Below are 22423 nucleotides of genomic sequence, written 5' to 3'. Positions count from 1 at the left end.
TAGCTGGATACATAAATACAAACATAGTAGATTATAATACTAAAGTCATTCTCTCAAACCCTATCCAGCCAGACTCGCTGGGGCGAGTCTGCTGATAGAAATTGCTACATCTTTTCCCTTCCAGAATCTGTCTGCTGTCTCTCGAATTCTCACAAATATGATAGTTCTGTAGCTTCGGGCCCTGACGCCCAATTATCTAATTGGTCAAATATGATGTAAATAATTAGGGAGATTGGTCAATTATCCTAATGACGTCGAAACCCACCCTTATGTGGACAGTGGAAACTTACCGGAGAAATTTCCCACAAGATATATGTTATCAACATAGAATTGAATGTTTACCACATTATGACTTTTTTATGTAACAATCTGTCACTCATTCGCTCATTTTGATTTAAGTAGCTACATATATGTGAATCCAATAATTTGCCAAAGATATTAATTAATTCAGTGCTACTAATTTAAAGAGCAAAAATTCTACAAAAGTCCTACGCCTTGTGTCTTGTTAATTCAAGTTAATATCTTGAAAATTCAAGTTAATATCTTGAAAATTCAAATTAATATCTTGAAAATTCAAGTTAGTACCTTGAAAATTCAAGTTGGTATCTTGCAAATTCACGATGGCATCTTGAAAAGTCATGTTAATTCATGTAAGTAGCTTGAAATAAAAGTTTGTTTCTTGAAAGTTAAAGTTGACATCTTGAAAATTCAAGATGATATCTTGAAAAGTCAAGTTAATATCTTGAAATTTCAAGGTAATATAAGATATTAGCTTAACCATTTATGATATTAACCTGAACTTTTACACTACTAACATTTTTAAATACCAACTTCTCACGAAAGTATTTATAGGGTAGTTATTTCCAATAAAAGTATATACAGAAAGCAGCCATTTCCTGTAGAATGCAAAGGGCATACACGGAGACCTAGTATAATTTAAGATGTGTGGATCAAAATGTTTTAACAAAAACCTAGTCTTTCATACTGAGTTCTTTGGTAATTTGGAAAATGGCAGATCACTAACTATATTTCACAAACTAATATAAAACAATTGCAACTGGCTTAACATGTGCTAACACGTGTCACTACTTGAACTTGGGCGACTTTAATATTTCAATAGTTGATTATTTATTATTTTATCCTTATTATTTCGGCAATAATCTCTTATGTTACGCCAGATAAAACGATCGAAAATTCAGTCACAGTCAGAAGTAATATAATGACAAGATGACTTGATTTTTAATATCGATCAACGGGTTGAAATGGTTATCTTACACAGGTCATCGGATGTTTTGTCAAAGGTATGATAATAATAATAGTCAAATTCACCTTATGTAGGCTCAATTAAGTTTAGATGTAGCAGAAATACCTCATTTCACCCATGTGACCATATATGATGTGTATGCTAGAATTTGATTAACCGAGGACTTGATACTCTCCCTGTCCAATAAACACTAACCACGGACTTGATACATAAAATCATATATTTCATTTTTCAGATCACACACACGAAAGGGCTATACTATATATCGGAAAACATCGGAAAACTACCGGAAAACACCATGTTATAGTAGTTATACTGAATACCGGAAAACACTGGAAAACCTTATCCTAAACCAGGCACACAGAGGACCAAACTCCGGGTTACCTATTTAGGGTGCCAGTCTCAGGGTTACCTATTTATGGTATTTCCGGTATTTATTGTGTTTTCCGGTATTTAGTGGTTTTCCGGTATTCATTATAACATGGTGTTTTCCGGTAGTTTTCCGTTATATAGTATTGTCGCACACGAAATATAATACCGCCTAACGCGGAACATCTCAGATAGTCCCGAAAATCAAATGGGATGTTAAAATGTTTTCCACGTGGACGGCACACCCTGATCACTGGCTTCTCGGACCGTGGCTCTGTGGACTTGAAATGAGAATTTTTAGGTATTGCACTTATATCAGGTGGGCATAGAGTGGGCATTTGGTTGCAAGAGCACACATATTTTAAACAAGTACGATCGTACTATGGACCAGGAACTGACCATGTTGTTGGATAAAATTAAAAAATCTAATTGACCAAATCGATGCCGAATTGTTCAAAGAACAAGCATGCCACTTAAAATTTTCATGTCGATTGGACTTGAATTGACAGAGCCTTAGGCTTTTTCGAAGAGCGTTACCCTAAGAAGAAGGAGAAGAAGAAGAAGAGTAGCGGTTAGCGACCAGTTCCTGCTGGTCCAAAAAATCCCCCAAAAAAGACTATTATTGGACCACTTTCAAGTTACTGTACACTCGAACTGGAATAGCAGAAAAAACGCGGGGGGTTGGGTGGCTGAATGGTTAGCACGTGTGTGCTGTATCATACGGCCTGTCATTGAGTCAACTGGGGTGGTTTCGAATCCCCGGTTGTGCGTGACAAGGAGTAGGGTCGCCTGTCCAACCTCGTGGGTTTTCTCCGGGTCCTTCGGTTTCCTCCCACTGCTAAAGACCCCTACGCGCAAGCGAATTATTGAAATAAAATTAAACCATATGTTAGTCCCGAAATGACCTAGTTTGTGTCGAGTGGACGTTAAACCCCATTTCTCTCTCTCTCTCTCTAGAAAAAACGCATATGTAAAAAAAACCATTGGGCTCGTGCGCCCATGTTCGGGAATAATTTGCACATTAACAGTATTACATGAATAATTATTGGTTTACAGGTAAATTTTGAGGTGTCTTTTAAAAATATGTGAGTTATTTTTCAAAATACAGAAGCACAGCTTGTTTCGTAAGTAGTAGTGCAATATAATTTATAGAACAGACGGTTGGTTTATATTTTAATAAAATGGGTAATATGTAACAGGTTTATATTTTAATAAAATAGGGATTATAAAAGATCTTTTGTATGTAAGATACACATATTGTTCATATTTGAATAAATTTATGGATATATTCCTATTTTATTACATGAAACGATTTAACACTCTTTCTTCATCAACACGTATTGAGTTCCGAATAAACACCTGGTGCATTTGTCATGACTTTTAGTGTATGAAACATACGCCAAAGTTATATGGTGCGATGTCTAGACTATTACAACACACAATGTAGGCCAGATTCCCCCCCCACCCCCTCACACACACACGTGTTGATTGATGGTTCTTTTCAAGGACATTGGTAGACATTTGAAACCGTATTTCGATGAAATAATTAGCAATTCCGGAATGTAAATTCAGTTCTTTATCAATATTCTCCTCCTACTGTTTTTAAGAATGATAAGAGAGGACACACACATCACTGACATTCAAAAACCGATGACACTGTATCAAAGCCGTCTATTGGGGTCAAAGACGCGCATAAGATATGTATTTATCACCACATATATTCATTACTGACTATAAGAAACACCATGTATCATTCACTTAAATTCACCATCCTCGATAATGGGGACCTACACTTAATGTAAATGTATATGACCAGTATGCATCTAAAATCGAGCACCCAAACACTGGACTCATGATAGATTGTATTTTGGACACGTGATAGGAGATTTCACTAAGCTAAGAAAAGGAATAACTGTATTAAATAACTGGTAATATGAAATATGGGTCATACGCCGGATGTGGCCACCGCTTTTAGTGCATGTCCGCTTTCCACGTCTGACTAACGACCTATGGTACTACACGTAGACCGCCAGATCCAAGGGCCCTTCAACCAGGGTGTGGTATAATATTTTTGACACTGCAATACGTCTTTCTTACACATTTATTTTTAAACACGTCATCATCCTCGGCTTTGCTCAATTTTATTGTGTCTAAAATGAAATGAAATGAAATGGAGTTTAACGTCCTACTTTTCTGCCCCTAACCTGGGCTAATGAAGACGGGCATACGCCATACAGTGTGAAATGAGGGAAATTTTGCCCGGACAGCGGCACTATGGCCTACTCTTATATCGAATTCCAACTGCCAAGGGATCTTTTACGTGCACGCCAATGTGTACACGGGACCTCGGTTTTTCGTCCCATCCAAACGACTAGACAGCTTTCCTTGTCAGCCCCTCCGTCCTGCATCACTGACAAGGGAGAACCACGCCGGAAAAATTGTGTCTAAAACACACTCTCATCTTCTGTAGTCGTGAGGGTTAGTGCAGGGTTTGGTAGGGTCCTCACAAGTCGAATAGCCTCCCTTCATCTAAATCCGACACCGAAAGGGCAATGCATCAATTGATATATCACAAATATATGAAAATGCAAATGACATTTTCTGCTTGTCTGAATCTGTCCCCGGTGTTCAATACGGAGTAATAAAATTATTGTGTTGTATTGACTTATAAGTTAATAAGTTAAATATAATTCCAAGATCAATTTTGTATTTGATGGCTTCATTGTTCATTTTATAACAGCTATTGTTATTTTTCGCTGTCTGTAATACAATGATATTTGTGTGAAATTGATTGGCGCTAGGTTGTGTAATGTCGTTCATGTATGAGAAAACGTATAACAACATCAATGCAGAAACCGATATAAATATGTCTGCACATTTAGAAACAAAATTTATTATCGGCTTAAATCGATTGTAACATGTGTTTAAATATTTGCATCCTCAACGGGGACACGGTGGCTAAGTGGGTAAGACGCTGGCTCGCTAGCCTGGAGGTCGTCGGGTGTTCGATCCCTGCATTGGTCGAGAAAATTCAGCCAGATTTTCCGGCTTGGTTCCTCCTTGTCCGTGATGCAGGACGTGGGGCCTGACAAGCACAGCTGTCTTGTCGTTCGGATGGGACAAAAAGAAAACGAGGTCCCATGTACACATTGGCGTGCACGTGAAAGATCCCTTGTAACAGTTGGAATTCGATATAAGAGCAGGAAGTAGTGCCGCTGCCCAGGCAAAATTTCCCTCATAGTACACCGTATGGCGTATGCCCGTCTTCATTAGCCCAGGTTAGGAGCAGAACAGGACGTTAAACCCCATTTCATTTCATTTTGCATCCTGAACAGTGGACATCCTGGCTTATGATTGGTTGGCATTATTATCCCATAACTATCAAATAGGGACCGATTATAATCTTTCCTGATATTTCCCGGGAAACAGATATTTTTATTCTGCAAACTTTAAAAATCTCGTAATTTGTGTGATAAAGAAACCCTTGCAGAATTGAATCTCTAATGAAATTATCAGCCCCAATATGGTTCACCAATCTCGTTACACCTGTCCAACCAACTTTATGTTTTCCTAACTGATGTAAAGAACATTATCAATTACAAAACGATCAAATGACAAATATGATTTGTAGTGTTTGTAAAAAATTGTGGGCGACGAGTTGACGGATAGGCGGCAATATACGATCATATTTCCATGTGGGCGCTTACAAAGTAATCAGTAGTCACTGAAAATATTGCCTCGAAATAAATTGATTGACTCGGTGGTGATAATTGTTCCAAGTTTTTTGGCGGGGCGGGCGTAGGGGTGGGGGGCTTTTTAGTCCTGGATTTACGTCGTTTTTGATGAATTGGTAATATAGCCAGGAGATCAGTTTTGCTAGTCAGGATATACCCTAGAAAGCGTTCAATACGCACGGTCTCTGACAATTAACAATAAATTACAGACCAATGTTCTTGTTCACTTTTATGTCCCTTGAATCAGGGACCTAGCGATCGATATGTGTAGCAATAGTTACGTGGCTTTATTTTTGCTACGCTCTGTGGAAATAATCGTTGGAAAAAAGGAGTGTATATATTATTCCAGGTGCAACACGACAATTAGGCGCAATGTATCTTTGTGATAGTTATCAAAATCGTGAAAAATCTGTGCGTTTTGTTCAGCTGAATTACGCGCAATTACGTATGTGTTAATCAGTACGAGTATCACAACACCAAATCGTCATATCATGATAGTAGTGCACAACATTGTTTACAGAATTTTTGTTATTATTTCCTGTCATATCAATGCATGATTTAATTCGCATTCATCTTTAAACCGCTTCGACTTATATATGGATGGAGGTCGAAAACAGTAAAATAGGATGATTCGACTTAAGCTGCGTTCACACTGCATGCGCATTCAATGCGAATTCCGGAGACCGGCCTCCGGAATTCGGATTGGTTTGTCTCGGATTAAAAATGGTCGGTCACATTACAGCTTATGCGGATTGAATTCAAATTAAAACGTGTCACACTGAATGCACATAACTAGCAGAAGTAAAGGTCATTCATATGCAAGATGGATACACCCGTCATTCGTATTCGTGATCTTCTGTTGCTAATATTTAATTTTTGGGGGGAGCAAGGCTACATCAGCGACGTCGGGTCTTGCATCTTGCCATTGAGCGTCGGGCACGATTTGTCTGCAAGAATTAAAAGCGAATGAGGATGATTACTCTTCTGGTCGTGTTTACTATGCATTAACAAGTATGTACATGCACTTCACTCTCGACTCCGTACACTAGCGAAGATAATTTCATAGTTCAAATCCTTTCAGCACTAAACATGCACAATGCAAAGCAATTGAATTTTGTTGTCATTGTAATCGAACTACATACAATACATGCTAGAGACTGGATTCTACTAGACTCAAGATGTCTGGAACTGGAATGCCCTGCCCTGCCCTGCCTCAAATGTCTAGGCCTTAAAAGAACAGCCGTGATCTGATATTAATTTTTATATATTTGCAGACTATTGGCCCGGAAAATACACACGATTTCATCCAAGCCATAAAATTGAATTAGAAGTGAACATGCGCGCAAAGTTATTCGGTTCCGGTAACCCCGTTAATCTGAATCAAGAACGCCACTCTCAAATTTTGACTGCGAATAACCTGATCTGGAATAATTGTTCCAGATTGAATTCGGAAAAAATATACGGATACGTTATTGTTCGGATTGAGTTTTGAGTGTGACGCCTAAATCCGGAATAAGACTTTATTCTGAGTTCAATTCAGATTAAACCCCCAGTGTGAACGCGCCTTTATACTCCACATCAACTCTACCCCGTAAAATACTATACTTAAATCCATATATTGTGTGACATGCTCGGGCTATTATTTATGGTAGAGAGATATATAAATACTATGATCTAAAGCTGTAAAAACATATATTCCCCGATTTAAAAATTGGCACTCGATATAAAATAAATATGTATACCTTGTTACACACGAAGAACCCAATTAAATTTGAAAAAGCAAAGATAAATAAATAAAAATAGTTATAATGCATGATTTTATTAAAACTTGGGTGGTTCCTATACTTTTGGTTTTACTTTTCGAAATTACTTTTTTAAAATTTTATTTCGAATTGCTTTTTGTATTTATTTACAGAGGTTTAAAGTTTCATTCAGAAATATTCTATATTTTTTGTTATAATTGATTTACTCATATCCGTTCTACTGCACGTCTTGGGGGCCTACTCATACATACAACTGGGGGTTGTAATCATTTATCTAGCACCTACTTACCGTTGAAAGATTTAAAGTTTGGATTAAAGTTAAGTGAGTGTAGATCAAACATGCCGCTGGCAGAGTGTGTATTGAGGTGTTTAAGATGATAGTTATTCCCCACTATGTCGTTCTAAGGTTTTTACTAAATGTATATAACTTAACTGTGAAATAAGCCAAACCGATGGTGAAATGGAATTAATAAAATAAATACACGATAGAACTCCAGTTAGTAAACCATAATAATGAACCATATCATGTCCCAAATAAATAATCTAATTTGTAGATCTGCAATTTGTCACATGATGGTCGAAAAATAATTTGTTTTGACTCTGTGTGTTGATATGTATGTAGCACTATCGTCGTTGCGACATTGTTTTTAAATTTATAGACAAGGAATAGAGAAATAAGATGGGTTAAACAACATTTTTTATCTTTACAAATTATTCTCCATTGTCAGTATATTAAGGTATGAGTTTATTTAAAACGCAAATTAACTGTTTATGAAATAGCGTGAGAATAACAGGAAAGAGGGTCTGAGTTCAATGATAGATTGTGTCGAGAAACATGTGACGGAAAATTACGATTGCATCATTTAGCTTGTTTGACCAATCTCTATACTTATTTACTTGATATTTGACCAATTAGATAATTGAACGTCCAAAACACACAGCTACAAAACTATCATACTTGTGAGAATTCGTTAGGCTTCTATTAGGTTCCAGATAAATGGTTTTAGCTAGTATTGTTATCTATTATGCTTGTATACCTGTATTCAGATATATATATATATATATATATATCATAGTATAAAATATAAAAATAACACCGATTTGCTTCTACATGTTTCAATATATTTTCATCAGGAAGCCATTGATACTAATAACGTTGCAAGGTTACCCTCGTATTTGGAATATTTGGAATTTTGTATTAAAGTTGTGTGCACATATGTCCAGATGTTCGCTCAGGGATATCATGCGATATTCTGGATTTTTTATCTGTGATTTGTGTACAGCAACTCGCGATCTCAAATATTCAGTTTGACCGATATACTGCTCCGTACAACCCGGGCAAGTTATCGAATAGATCACATTTCGTGATGCACATGTTAAATTAGCATTCACGTTAAATGTCCCGTGACCTTTGAAGGTGATTGATGGCCCTTCCATAAGGTGTTCGCAGGTACCACAGTTTCCACGCTGGCATTTTTTCACCTCATATTTTGTTGGGTGTGATGATTCAGACGTGAATTTAGCCTTCGTAAGGATGTTTTTCAAACTATTGCTTTGACGTTTGCTGTTGATGATTTCTATTGACTTAAGAACTTCTTTCATCCGTTCATCATTTTCTAGCACTGGTAAATTATGTCTAATTTTATTCATAATATCCGGGTTTTTAGGGTTGAAGGTCGAAACGAATGCAATAGGTTTTCGCTGTGAAGTGTTTTTCTCCTTCACCGTTAGCAGATCGCGTCTCTCTAGCTTTAAAGCTTTGGATATTCCATCGTTTATTAGATTTAGTGGATATTGTCTGTTTCGAAGGAATATTCGCAGCTCCTCGAATCGAACTTTCTGTTGGTTGTTGTCAGATACTATTGTTCGGATTAAAAGGATTGAAATTTACACCAACCCCCGAATATACAAATACCCTTGAATTAAATAGGTCAACTATTCACCCTTTCATACATGTATTGTCTGCAAATCCAGATTCCCTACTACATCATGGCAGCACCTATTTACTTGGCAATGTCTAATTATTTTTGGACCCATTCTTATTTTATTTGACAACAAATTGGATATTACCCTTTAAAATCTATTGAAATCTATTTGAAAGTAAAATACTGTCCATCATTATTTTACTGCTATTTACTGTAAAAATACACATACATGTAGGGCCTATCGCAACTTGAAGGAAATCAATGGATGTGATTGGCAAAAATCAAGCATGCCAAGTACTTGAAACAGCAGAGTCCTAGGCATTGCCCCAAGAAGAATAACTAGATTACCAAGCAAGTGTATAGAAGTACTTCCTGATTAAAAATACAAATATATATGTTAATTACATTTTGCGTGTTTTCCCCTTGTCAGTGATACAGGACGGAGGACCTGACAAGGACAGCTGTCTAGTCGTTCGGATGGGACGAAAAACCGAGGTCCCGTGTACACATTGGCGTGCACGTAAAAGATTCCTTGGCAATTGGAATTCGATATAAGAGTAGGCTGTAGCGCCGCTGCCCGGGCAAAATTCCCTTCATAGCACACTGTATGGCGTATGCCCGTCTTCATTAGCCCAATTTATGAGCAAAACAGTAGGATGTTAGCCCCATTTCATTTCATTTTCAAAATTATAAAATAATTTGATGGCTTAAAATTCAAAAGGTTCAGTCCTTCATGTTTATAAAATTGTACGGGAGCCATAAAAAGCTCCTGATACCTTGAATATATGCAGTTTAAAAGTAAACAAAAATCTCAATATTTAGGAGAGAGAGAGAGAAATGGGGTTTAACGTCCACCCCCCCCCCCCACCAAGTGTATAGAACCAGTTCCTGATTTAAAAAGCAAATATGCATGGTACTTACATAGTCTTTGTCTGATAAGCAAGATCTGTGAGAAAACGTCTCCACAATATCAATAGCCCTTTCCAACTTGATCTTCCGAGGTGGGTAACTGGAAAAAAAAAATGGCAATGTATTAGTTGGCTTAAATTGACTAGACAGTTTTGATTAATTAAAAAAATGTTAATTTAATTACATTTGTTTTGTTTCATGTGTTGGTTTGCTTTGCCACAGATGAGACAGTGATATCTACGTATAACTAAGATTCTGTCTCTGCTCATACATGACGTGTACAGTTTTACTATACTAAACTGAATTTTAGATTTCAAATTAGCATAACAATCTTTTCTATTAGAACTGAAAAGTTACCCACCAAGAAAAAGCTGCTCTATCATCATTTTTTCCAGCCATTTCTTCTTCCATTTTTTTCTTTTATAATTTCTTTTGTTATTACATGATCTTTTTCTGGGTGATTTGCATATACATCCAATATTGAAACTGAAAAAATAAATACATGATATGTAATTTACGATTAAAGCTACCTTACCATATATACAAACTGTGTGATATGAAATTGAAACTAATGTATCTATATGTATCAAAAGTTTTAATCCCAAGGAACTACCTAAGCCGTAAAAGTCTATCTTAATAATCCTTGTTTGTCACATGGTTTCACTGTCGCAGTAATTAGAAGACGGCCATGGTGACTGAGTAAATTAGGTGCTGGCACACTAGCATGGAGGCCACAGGTTATCTCTTGGGGTTGACCGAGAAAGCTCATCTTGATTTTGCAGAGTGGTTTCCCCTGAGATCCAATGTACACATTAGCGTACACATAAAAGTTCTCTTGGCAGTTTGAATTCGGTATGAGAGTAGGCCATAGTGTCGCTGCCAAGACAAACATTTTCACTTAGCACAATGCATTAGACCAGTCGGAGCTGACCAGTAGGACGTTGTCTTTAAACCCCATTTCATTTCAGGTAATCTAGTATTTTTCTAGTAAGATTGAAGTCTCTCTACTTTCTTTATATGTAAATATCATATTTGAAATAAGTCATACTTTTATTCGATATGGGGTGGGGCTGGGGGAAATGGTCTAGTAGGTAATGCATGCGCATGAAATCACAGGGTCTGTCATTGTGTTAAGTGGCATGGTTTCAATTTCAAGGAGTAGAGTCGAAGGATTCTCAATAATTAATGCTGGAAGGTGGAAAGAGTCACATATCATCACTGACTGGAAAAAAATAATAAAACTATAGAGAAACTTCCACAGGCTGATTCTAGTTCCATTATTTATTAACTGTGACTGAATCAGGCAAAAATGGGGCCTAATATTAAATATTACACAGACTCACAGAGGTTGAACAACGGATTACATGTCATTTGGGACTCACGTCATTTGGGACTCGCGTCATTTGGGACTCAAAAAAATATGACCACGACATTTGGGACTCGGGTATACGACGTTTGGGACTTTGGTATACGTCGTTTGGGACTCGGGTTAACGATGTTTGGGACTCGGGATAATTTATTAGCAATAGGCCAATTCAAAACACGAAAGAAAATATTTATTAACATGAAACACGTGGTTAGTAAAAGGCTCAACCAAACGATAAAACATTAGTTGCACTTACGGTTCTTTGATAATCATCGTTTCTCATAAAAGTTTTATATTTATTTAAAACGAATAATATGCTGATGAATTTATTTGAAAATGACCTACACAAAAAACAAAATAAACATTTACACGACATGCAATCTTTTTTTACAAGCCCCTAGAAATTGTTAACGATAATCCATGAGTTGCACGTTGACATGCTTGTCGTAGATGGCAATACCAATTGATAAATTAGTGCGTACAAGGCAAAGTTTTTTTGTGGAAAATATAAGAAATGGCAACGAACAAAGCGGGATAATTAAAGCTGATAATCCCAATGTTATTACAGTATGTTCAAAGAAACCTAACGGTTCTTTGGTGGATGAGGAAAAACGTGAGTTGTCAATCATCGAGAATGGCGGCCGTGTGTTGATTGCAGTTATACCGTTTCACGAAAAAACATTAGCAGTGGTCGGTCAATCAAGCTCGTTTACTATTTACAACGCAAATTTTTCGTTTCGGTTAAAACAAAATATACGTCCATTTTAATTGGCCGAAGGATGTGTGACTAATAGAAATATGGCGGGCGGACAAACTGACCAAACAGTATATTTCGAGGTATTTGAGGTAAGCTAATTTAATATTATATCATAACTGCATGTGCATACTTGTGTTTCTGTGTGATTAAATATTCAAAAAATCATTCTTAGGATACAGCCTCGACACCAGTCCGCCTTGAATTGCAATGTTTGTTTTGTGTTCTGTGCGCCATTTTGAAAAAAAACTGACATGACCTATATAATACAATCCAGCGATAGTGCAGTCAATTCCCTTTAAAAGGGAATCCGAATTTGTTAATTTTCTGCAATATCACTTCGGTGGTAGCGGACGTTAAATAAAGCTATTTCACGTACAAAGACCTACAATAAAATCCAGGTGAATTGGGAAAAATATTCATGTATTTTCTTGATGAAGAGTAGCTATTTCAATTTGTAAATGCCCAGTCATCTTAGACAAATAATAATTCCAACTTCAAATCAGTTGTATTTATTCAAATCATACTATGAATAATTGTATTTTTCCACTTGCATAATAATAAAAACTTGACTTTTATTATTTTATTTCTTCAGGCCAAGAACGTGGAAAATTGGTAATTGCCTTGCATCACTGCTAACTATAAGGCACAGGGAGCCTTGGGCAGAAATGATAATAATATGGTTCTCAGATATGTTACTGTGTACAGACTGAACAAAAAATATATATACACTTGCTATTACATGTACATTATATCATTGGCAATAATAAGATCCAATTTTAGTTTTTAGTTACACACTGTTAACCACCAATAGATGACAATAAATCATAAAATGTATTCAGCTCGACGTAAGACTTAAATAGATACAGTTGGTTTAACTTGAATAGAAGTTTTAATTATCTATGCTGCATATATGCATATATCACCTTGCAGCTGAATCACATTACATATCTTTTTAGTTGATGTTCATATCGTCTTACGTATTTGTCAACATCAATGTGACCTTGTTCTATGTCACATTAGCCTTTTCAGACTTGTTACCACGAATTTACTCACCACACCCTCGCATAGTTATGAATTTATTGTTTCACTTGACTAAAGAAACATTTTGTAGGAATGTATGCTTTTATAGATTGGACACTTGTTTGTAATATCATTGTCGGTGGAAACTGGCACTATACCTAAAGAATGACTGAACAAATAGCGGAGACGGGGTTTCAGCCGGCTGATTTAAATTATTTCTTTAAATACAGTAAAGCTTGAAATATGTCAGTTTTCACTCTTTAGAATGTTTTTGTAAATAAGTTTTTATTGTAGTTTCCGTGTGCGTATTCCCAATAAGCGTTAGAAACAAAGATATACACCCTTAATCCCGCTGCCGATAAATGTTGGGTTGTGTGGAACATGCTAACAAATCTCGGGTACGATATATGTTTGATTCTGGTTGAGAACAGCATGAGAGCAACATGATTGTTTTCATTGGAGATGAGACGCAAATATTCAAAGGGGTCAGACAAACTCTAAACCAACCGCGTTCCCGTCACTGAGTCCCTTCAAAGGAGGCCCTGTCTGTCTACCTGTGGAATAACATGCATTTGTATCTGTTAAATTTGTGTGGTAGACAGATTGATATTATTTATATAACGTCTTACCCCAAACAAATTGCAAAAGAAACCATGAAGTTTCTGAGAGCGATATTTCGTAATTAGTGTGCTTTAATGGTGGGAGAATAAATAATTTCTTTTTAAATTTTTCAAACACAAACTGGTCATATATAAAATAGCATTTTCTGACAAGACCAGCGATAATCTCGTAAGATATAACTTTTACTATGTCTATTAAATGGTTTTCGACGTCTCTTCAAGGTCACCGTCTTGCGCCAAAGTTGTGAAACGCACCGTCGGTGGATTTGTTGGGGCCTGTCTCCCCCAGAAAAATTTCTAGAAATTTCAAGTCGGTCTTGCCTGGCCGTGAATACGGCAACCTGAAAGTGGTCGATTTTAATGTAGACATCTGAACTCCAATCAACAAATCAATCAACCAGGCTGTTGTCGTTGCATTCACATGACACCAGACGTGTCACCGATGAAACAAATATGCCTGAAACAAATGTCGCTGTTAGTGCGACCCATTTGTGACAATTTCAAGGTCCCAAATAATAGTCCTTTTTTACTATTAATAGTAATTCAATCAGTAAGTGCTATTTACCTTATAATAGTCGTCTTGGCTTTTACCCGACATTACACAAAACACCAATGGTAACTGTCGGGTGGTCTCTCCAGTCTTAATGAAGGCGTGGATGGAAAACAGCTGAGACCATGGCTTGTTCACCACCCGAAAAGTTGCATCCATATACCAAGTTTTTGCGCGTGCGAGTAGTTGCATCTGTCTATCAGTAAAAAAAATGTGATGGCGCCTTTCCCCAACTTTTACTCTTTTTTGATAAAATCCCGGTGCACTATGATCGATGAAATCTTCGTCAAGCTAAAACAAAAAATAAATAAAAAAAGTACATTTAATTACATGTTAATAAATTCTTATATACATGGGTATTTAATTGCATGAGTACTTACGCTTGACGACACGTCAGTGCGATCTTTTGGTCGCAGAGTCTGTCGGGTTCTTTGTAGCGACCTTACAAGTGCTGCCATGAGTGGTCTGCTATGAATGGGTTCTTCTGCAGAACCGACACTGGATAAAACTCTCTCCGCTATTGAGGAACATGACTTGGTAAAAACATTTCCTTTGGCTTCATGCTTTGCCTGTAATGATAAGATAAAACATATCAAAATACAAATATATTATTGGTTTATTTATATTTTATTTATTTACACACATATATAAATTTTTAATTTAATTGATATATAATTTTTAAACCTACTGTAACTTTTATCTTGGTAGCCGTGTGTATACCGGGTTCTGCTGGGTGAAGATGGTTCTTTAAGCCTGGTTGGTATGTATCACCATCTTGGATTACTGTTGCCGGACATCGTGTTGGTCCGCTTCTTTTGGAACACCTCCAAATCGTAGTTTTCTTCTCTGTCTAAAATATATTAAATTCATTTATTATTATAGAGTTAACTAGGTTAACTAGAGTTAATTATCTTTACATTTTGTAGCTGAAATACATTTCTATACAAGGTAGTTAACTAGGTAAAGTAAATCACCCTACCTTAATTGTATAACTAAACCCTTGGTTGTCAAACAACTTGGACTTGCCACGGGAGGTACCAGCTTCTACCTGCGTATACACCACTACGGGTTCTTCGTCGCAGAAGACACTAACGTCGGCATCGCCTGAGATGGAGGACTCCATGACCGGAACTGGCACATCGTATCGGGTTTCGGCTGTAAACGATTCTTCTACTTCCATAGGTTCAGTTGTTGGGACCTCCATACCTTCTTCTTGTTGTTCGTCCATATCTTCCGTCTGCTTATTAGATTTAAGGTTGTTTTTTTAAACATAAATTAGATTACAATTCAACTAACACAAAAGTGTAAAAAGATTTTTTTCTAGTCGGTGCCCGCGTTTATGTCTACTCTTGGCAAAATCGTTATAATATAAAAAAAATCATGAAACAAGAATCAAAATGGCCGCCAATCGGGTCTCCAACGCCAATCCAACCTCCCAAGATGTAATTTCAAAACAGATTCTTACCTGCTGGTTCAAGTCGAGCCGTTTCGACAAGATCATCATAATCCTCTATCACTGCTGAACAAAATACATTTTCATCAACATCCATATCAATATTTGTTACATCTGCCTGTAAGAAATTCAGATCTTTATCATCATTGTTTCTTGGAATATACTTTTTAAGTAAATTTATATGAAAAGTTTTTAATTGATTTTTAATACTGAATTTGAAATCCATTTCTCCATATTTATCCACAACAGTAAAAGGACCTTTCCATTGCATGAGTAGTTTATTGGCATCTGTTGGCAATAATACGAGAACCTGATCACCTATGCTAATATTCTTTACCTTGCTCTTTTTATCGTAATACTTCTTATATCGATCTGTACTTTTAATCAAACTTTCTCTTGCTAACTTACATGTACTTTCTAAACGTTCTTTCAGATCTAATACATACTGATAAGTGTTTTTAACTTCCGTTTCCGCAACATTACCTGTCCATAATTCATCTAATATAGCCATCGGCCCACGCACTGTTCTTCCATACAATAGTTCAAATGGACTAAACCCTAGACTTTCCTGACTAGATTCCCTATATGCAAACAAAACTGCTGGTAAATATCTGTCCTAGTCTTTTGGTCTCTCTGCACAGACCTTTTCCAACATACTTTTTAAAGTACCGTTAAACCTCTCACAGAGTCCATTACACATTGGATGATAAGGAGTCGTTACTAACTGCTTTATAGATAATAGTTCACTTACCTTTTTCATTAGACAAGATGTAAATTGCGTACCCTTGTCACTTAAAATTTCTCTCGGAAAGCCGATGCGAGAAAAAATGTCAACCAAGGCTTCCGCTACTTGCTCAGTTTCTATAGTCCTTAAAGCGACAGCTTCTGGATACCGAGTAGCGAAATGTACTAATGTAAGAATATATCTTTTACCGTTGTCAGTTATTGGAAAAATCGGACCAATCAAATCAACAGCTACACGTTCAAATAGAAAATATATATGTGGCATAGTACCTAAAGGAACTTTTGTTACTTCACCTTTTGGGCACGTGCGTTGACAAATGTCACAAGATTTACAAAACCTTGAAACATCTCCATGAACATCTGGCCAAAAGAAATTACATAAAACCCTATCCGTAGTTTTACGAATACCCAAATGAGCACCAAATATCGACTCGTGAGCTAATTTAAGAACCTGACCCCTGTAACACTTAGGTACGACAAGTTGTTTGAAAGTTCCCCATGTTCAACATCTGAAGACATAAAACACCTGTAGATTAAACCCGTGATTAGTATAAACCAAGATATTCTAGAACTACGTTCAATTTTGTCACCATTAGTCATTTTATCTCTTACAGATTTCAACGTTTCATCTTTAATTTGTTCATTCTTTATTTCATCTACAGTTACTTCCCCTAACGCTGCAGGCACTGAAAGAGATTTAAACTTTTTATTTTTAGATATTACCTGGCTTCTAGTTTCTACAGCCTGTGCTAATGGTTCAGAAACACTTTCCCAATTTTGATCTGGGTTGAAAGGCTGTCTTACGTCAGGTATATTGCCTATAATAAGATCATAAACTTGGTTAGACATACAAAGAACATCAATGTTACCTGTATAATAAGGAGTTTTTACATAAATCGTAGCAACCGGTACATTTCTGACAGTTCCATCGATTAAGACACACCGCTGAGTTGCTCCTGTAAATTGAAACTTATTAACTAAACTTGTTCTAACTACAGGATTTTCAGAAAGGGGGTGCATGCTGTTCCATTTGGGATTGCGAAGCCCGGCCCTAGGTGGGCGGACTGACGGACAATCAACCAAGTCACCAACCGGCTCGTTTCGGAGTAAATTACGACGGGGATCACTACCATTTATAAGCATTTTTGTTCTCCTTTTCCGCAAATTGTTCGCCACCGCAAAAAATAGGAGGGGGGGGGGGTCCTTCGCCTCCCGCAGTCGATCGGCACCACCATCTATAATCCGAAATTATTTTTTGAGGGGAATTCCAGGTTCTGCTCCCGTAACATTTATTGAGCCTGTACGGATTTGCTCTCAACTGGGGATCTCTCAACCCAGGGATCAGTAAAGAGCACAATAGGGTTTTCTAGACGTGTTAGGCGAAAGACCGAAGACATTTATCGTTCAAGTTCGTTGCAACAACCTCTGTTGGAGATTTTAATTTTTTAAATTACCGTCTCTTTGTACTAATTTAAAAACAATGATATGATCTCCACACATTCCGCATGTGCCAGTATTTAATAATTCTTTTTTAAAAATGGAATTCTTTTTAAATAGGAGGGGGGATCCGCGCCTGGTTAATACAACCGTCTTAATCCAATATCCCACTATCTACGACGTCAAATTGTCCAAATTATCTTTAAGTGGAAGGGGGGGGGGGGGTCCTTCGCCTCCCGCAGTCGACCGGCACCACCATCTATAATCCGAAATTATTTTTTGAGGGGAATTCCAGGGGTTCTGCTCCCGTAACATTTATTGAGCCTGTACTGATTTGCTCTCAACTGGGGATCTCTCAACCCAGGGATCAGTAAAGAGCATAATAGGGTTTTCTAGACGTGTTAGGCGAAAGACCGAAGACATTTATCGTTCAAGTTCGTTGCAACAACCTCTGTGGGAGATTTTAATTTTTTAAATTACACGTCTATTTGTACTAATTTAAAAACAATGATATGATCTCCACACATTCCGCATGTGCCAGTATTTAATAATTCTTTTTTAAAAATGGAATTCTTTTTAAATAGGAGGGGGGATCCGCGCCTGGTTAATACAACCGTCTTAATCCAATATCCCACTATCTACGACGTCAAATTGTCCAAATTATCTTTAAGTGGAAGGGGGTCCTTCGCCTCCCGCAGTCGACCGGCACCACCATCTATAATCCGAAATTATTTTTTGAGGGGAATTCCAGGTTCTGCTCCCGTAACATGTATTGAGCCTGTACGGATTTGCTCTCAACTGGGGATCTCTCAACCCAGGGATCAGTAAAGAGCATAATAGGGTTTTCCACACGTGTTAGGCGAAAGACCGAAGACATTTATCGTTCAAGTTCGTTGCAACAACCTCTGTGGGAGATTTTAATTTTTTAAATTACACGTCTCTTTGTACTAATTTAAAAACAATGATATGATCTCCACACATTCCGCATGTGCCAGTATTTAATAATTCTTTTTTAAAAATGGAATTATTTTTAAATAGGAGGAGGGATCCGCGCCTGGTTAATACAACAGTCTTAATCCAATATCCCACTATCTACGACGTCAAATTGTCCAAATTATCTTTAAGTGGAAGGGGGGGGGTGTCCTTCGCCTCCCGCAGTCGACCGGCACCACCATCTATAATCCGAAATTATTTTTTGAGGGGAATTCCAGGTTCTGCTCCCGTAACATTTATTGAGCCTGTACGGATTTGCTCTCAACTGGGGATCTCTCAACCCAGGGATCAGTAAAGAGCATAATAGGGTTTTCTAGACGTGTTAGGCGAAAGACCGAAGACATTTATCGTTCAAGGTCGTTGCAACAACCTCTGTGGGAGATTTTAATTTTTTAAATTACACGTCTCTTTGTACTTATTTATAAACAATGATCTCCACACATTCCGCATGTGCCAGTATTTAATAATTCTTTTTTAAAAATGGAATTCTTTTTAACCTAATCACCTAAAAAATAAACATCACACGCGTAGGAATACACGCGAAGTTTGTTGCCGAGTGCCATTTTGGCCAATCAAAATAAAGAAAACGTTTAGCCCCGATCCTTCAATCATGGCGTATTATAGTCAACAAGGACACATTTTTCTGGCATTCTGACCAGAAAAATGAAGTGCCTTATTCATCAGAATGCAACACAGCCATGCAAGTTACTGGTTTTTAACGGCAACACCTGGAGGCATTGTGTGGAATATTCAAAACAGTGGCAGACTTTGGATGGAGAAGAAAAAACATTGCAATCACGTATCGAGATGTGTTCGAAGGTATGTTTGTATGTTATTATTAGTTATTTTATTATTATTATTTTCTTAGTCTTAGTATTTAAATTTTTTCTAGGCTGTGAGTGTTCACGTTGGTTGTTGTTAAGAAATATATAAAGTACTTGTTCACAATACATGATATCACGCAAACCAGTGGTGGGCAAAACAAAACTGAAGCCTAAACTGATGAAGGGCAAAACATTTTTATGAAACATAACTAACATAACATTAGTCATTAATTACAATGTCAAGGGTTATGAAATATCATTTTCAATAAAGTAATATTAGAAATATGGAGTACACCACATAATATTTAAAATATCATTCTTATTAGAATCATTTTAGTCAGGTTCCATGGAACTTTGTCAAATTTATATTCCGTCGGTGATTGGTCTAAAACAAAACCTGCCGTCTTGTGGGAGCATAGTTTGGAATAGTCTTTACAGAAAAATCAAAGGCAATTAGTCTAAGCTGTAAAAAGATCTGCAAAGATTATTGATCCTACAGGCGGAAATGCTATTTAAATAAGCAATTTTAGATTTTGATTTCATTTAGAGATTGCATTGCTCAAAAAAAAATTCACACATGTGACATACAATTATGTTTTTTCTATCATATTTCCTATTTTCTTTAGGAACAAAGGAAGAAGCTTCAAAGGTGAATCAAAAAGATGTTCCTGTAAAGTTGCTGCTCTTTCCTGTACAGATCTATGTGGATGTAAAGACTGTCAAAATTCCACACCTACACCCACAGAGATGGCTATGGATGATAATGATGATGATGATCATCATAATGATGATGAAGAAGAATGTTGAATGTAAAAACTATATATTCTTACAAAGATAATAATCAATACATTCTCAATAAAAAAAAAATATATATATATTTTCATTATTACATCAACAAATATTTGTTTTAAAAGTATTATTATTTTTTCCTTTTCTTTAAAATGATTTTCTATCCCCAATTCTTTGTACACCTTTAACCTGGCATTACTAAAATTAAAGCAATATATGGGAGCATGGATTTTATCCTCAGTTGAATGCTACATTCTTACATAGTTTATAACTCTTACATCAGGGATTTTTGTGTCTGTCCCTTATGATCGGCTGAAGTTTAGTGATATTTTTAAAATCAAGTTATTCCATCGGATTATAATTTTGTTCTATCTTATAGTAAAACTAATGTTTTAAATCTGTATCATTAGTCGAGTTTAAATTTTGAACAGTTTTACAATTCAAGTAATCTTTGTTAATATTGAACCTATCATTGAACTCGCTATAACATATATTAACCATAACAAATTCATTATGCATATTTTGTACACTTTAGTCCATGAATGATTTAGTATAATTATAAAATCAAAATCAACATGTTTTATTAAATTTTAAAATGACTTTGCATATATGTTTTTACATACCTATTGTATGCTGATTCAAGCCTATAAATTCATATCTTATCAACAGAGCTTGTACATACTGTTTTTTTTCCATATTCATTTTCATTAAAATCAGACCTTTTGTCAATCAAAGTCCTTACAGTAATATTTAAAGGAGCTAAATCGCTAACACTTGAGACCTAGAAATTGACAAAAGTGGGTCATAACGCATATAATACTGTAGTATGAATGTATATAAACTGATTTACATTCAATGGTTTCCGTTTTTACTCCAATTTCAAATCATCTATGTTCGGCGAAATAAGCCAGCAGTCTCAAGCGAGTGCAAATTTCTAGCGTCTGGTTATTCCAGTCTATATACGCCGTTTGATTTGGTGCAGTGTGTCTAGCCTCGTCCCTCGAGTCTCTTGATACAACTGGGGCTGAAGCGCATTATGGTACACGATTCGTGTACAAATGGTAAAATGTTTATTTTGTCTTAAATATTGGATATCAAAAGCCCATCTTTTTCCGGTAAGATCACAACATGAATGTTGATTTAATTTGACAAATAAATCGTGTTTTCAATGTTGAAGATTTTGGATGAAATTGAGTTAGAGACTTAGCTACTTTAATGTTTAAATTTTGAACTACATGTATTAAAAATCTTAACTATTTCTTTATATATCAGACATACATATTTATTTTAGTCTATTATGGTACATTTTTTCTCAGTTGTTTGATGTTAATTATCAATGAATTAGTGTATGTGTAGTGTGTACATGTGTGTGTGAGTGTATGTAATATATATATGTGTTTATTTATGTATTTGATTTATTATTGTAATTTCATTATGTTTTGATTGTAATATTTATATCTGTTTGTATTTTTTTTTTTTTTTTTTTTTTTTGAGAGTGGGGTTGCCTGCTCTATAATCCAATTATCTTTAATAAATAATGTTAAAGAAAATAATTCATTTTTAAAACTCCCATAGACCGCTCCTTTGAGCAGGACCAAGTAGTCTATATATATTTTTTAAAATAGGGGAATGGACAAACTAGGGACATTTTAGCCAGTTGTTAGAACACAACCTATATTATACCTATGCATTAATTTCAAAAAGTCATAATTTAGCAAACACAAATGCATGTCCACAAAACAAAAGTTAATTGTTATTACATTGTCAAACCTTATTAGGGGTGCTTTTGTGGGTATATTGAAATTAAAAGGTATTTCCAACCTTATATGGAGGGTTCGGGGATTAAGCAGTGTATGAGGGGGGGGGGAGTGCTGGGCCTTGCCTTTGATTTATGCATAGTTATATT

At 36.2% G+C, this 22423-nt stretch overlaps 1 protein-coding gene and 2 long non-coding RNA genes across 5 annotated transcripts in view; 1 reads left to right on the top strand and 2 right to left on the bottom strand.

The window, feature by feature from the left end:
* Positions 1-22423, top strand: part of LOC126810746 (beta-1,4-galactosyltransferase 2) — a 42969-nt gene that overhangs the window by 5663 nt on the left and 14883 nt on the right. Inside the window, exon 2 of one of the 3 annotated variants that reach the window (XM_056098737.1) lies at positions 17191-17283. The exons of the other annotated variants lie outside the window; for them this stretch is intronic. The gene's annotated coding sequence lies outside the window, so the exon portion shown is untranslated. The remainder of the gene's footprint in view (positions 1-17190; positions 17284-22423) is intronic. 3 annotated transcript variants of the gene reach the window in all.
* On the bottom strand, positions 9922-14455 carry LOC130010743 (uncharacterized). Its single transcript, XR_008786028.1, has 3 exons — positions 14293-14455; positions 10326-10450; positions 9922-10064 (listed from the first exon to the last, which is right to left on the bottom strand). It is a non-coding gene; the product is annotated as an uncharacterized LOC130010743 (long non-coding RNA).
* Positions 14685-15511, bottom strand: LOC130010744 (uncharacterized). The gene is made up of 3 exons (XR_008786029.1): positions 15257-15511; positions 14966-15127; positions 14685-14846 (listed from the first exon to the last, which is right to left on the bottom strand). It is a non-coding gene; the product is annotated as an uncharacterized LOC130010744 (long non-coding RNA).

The sequence above is a fragment of the Patella vulgata genome, chromosome 2 (genome assembly GCF_932274485.2).
Source record: "Patella vulgata chromosome 2, xgPatVulg1.2, whole genome shotgun sequence".
Classification (NCBI taxonomy): Eukaryota; Metazoa; Mollusca; class Gastropoda; family Patellidae; genus Patella; species Patella vulgata.
The sequence above is the reverse complement of the archived record's forward strand: the minus strand, read 5'-3'. Positions and strand labels throughout refer to the sequence as shown.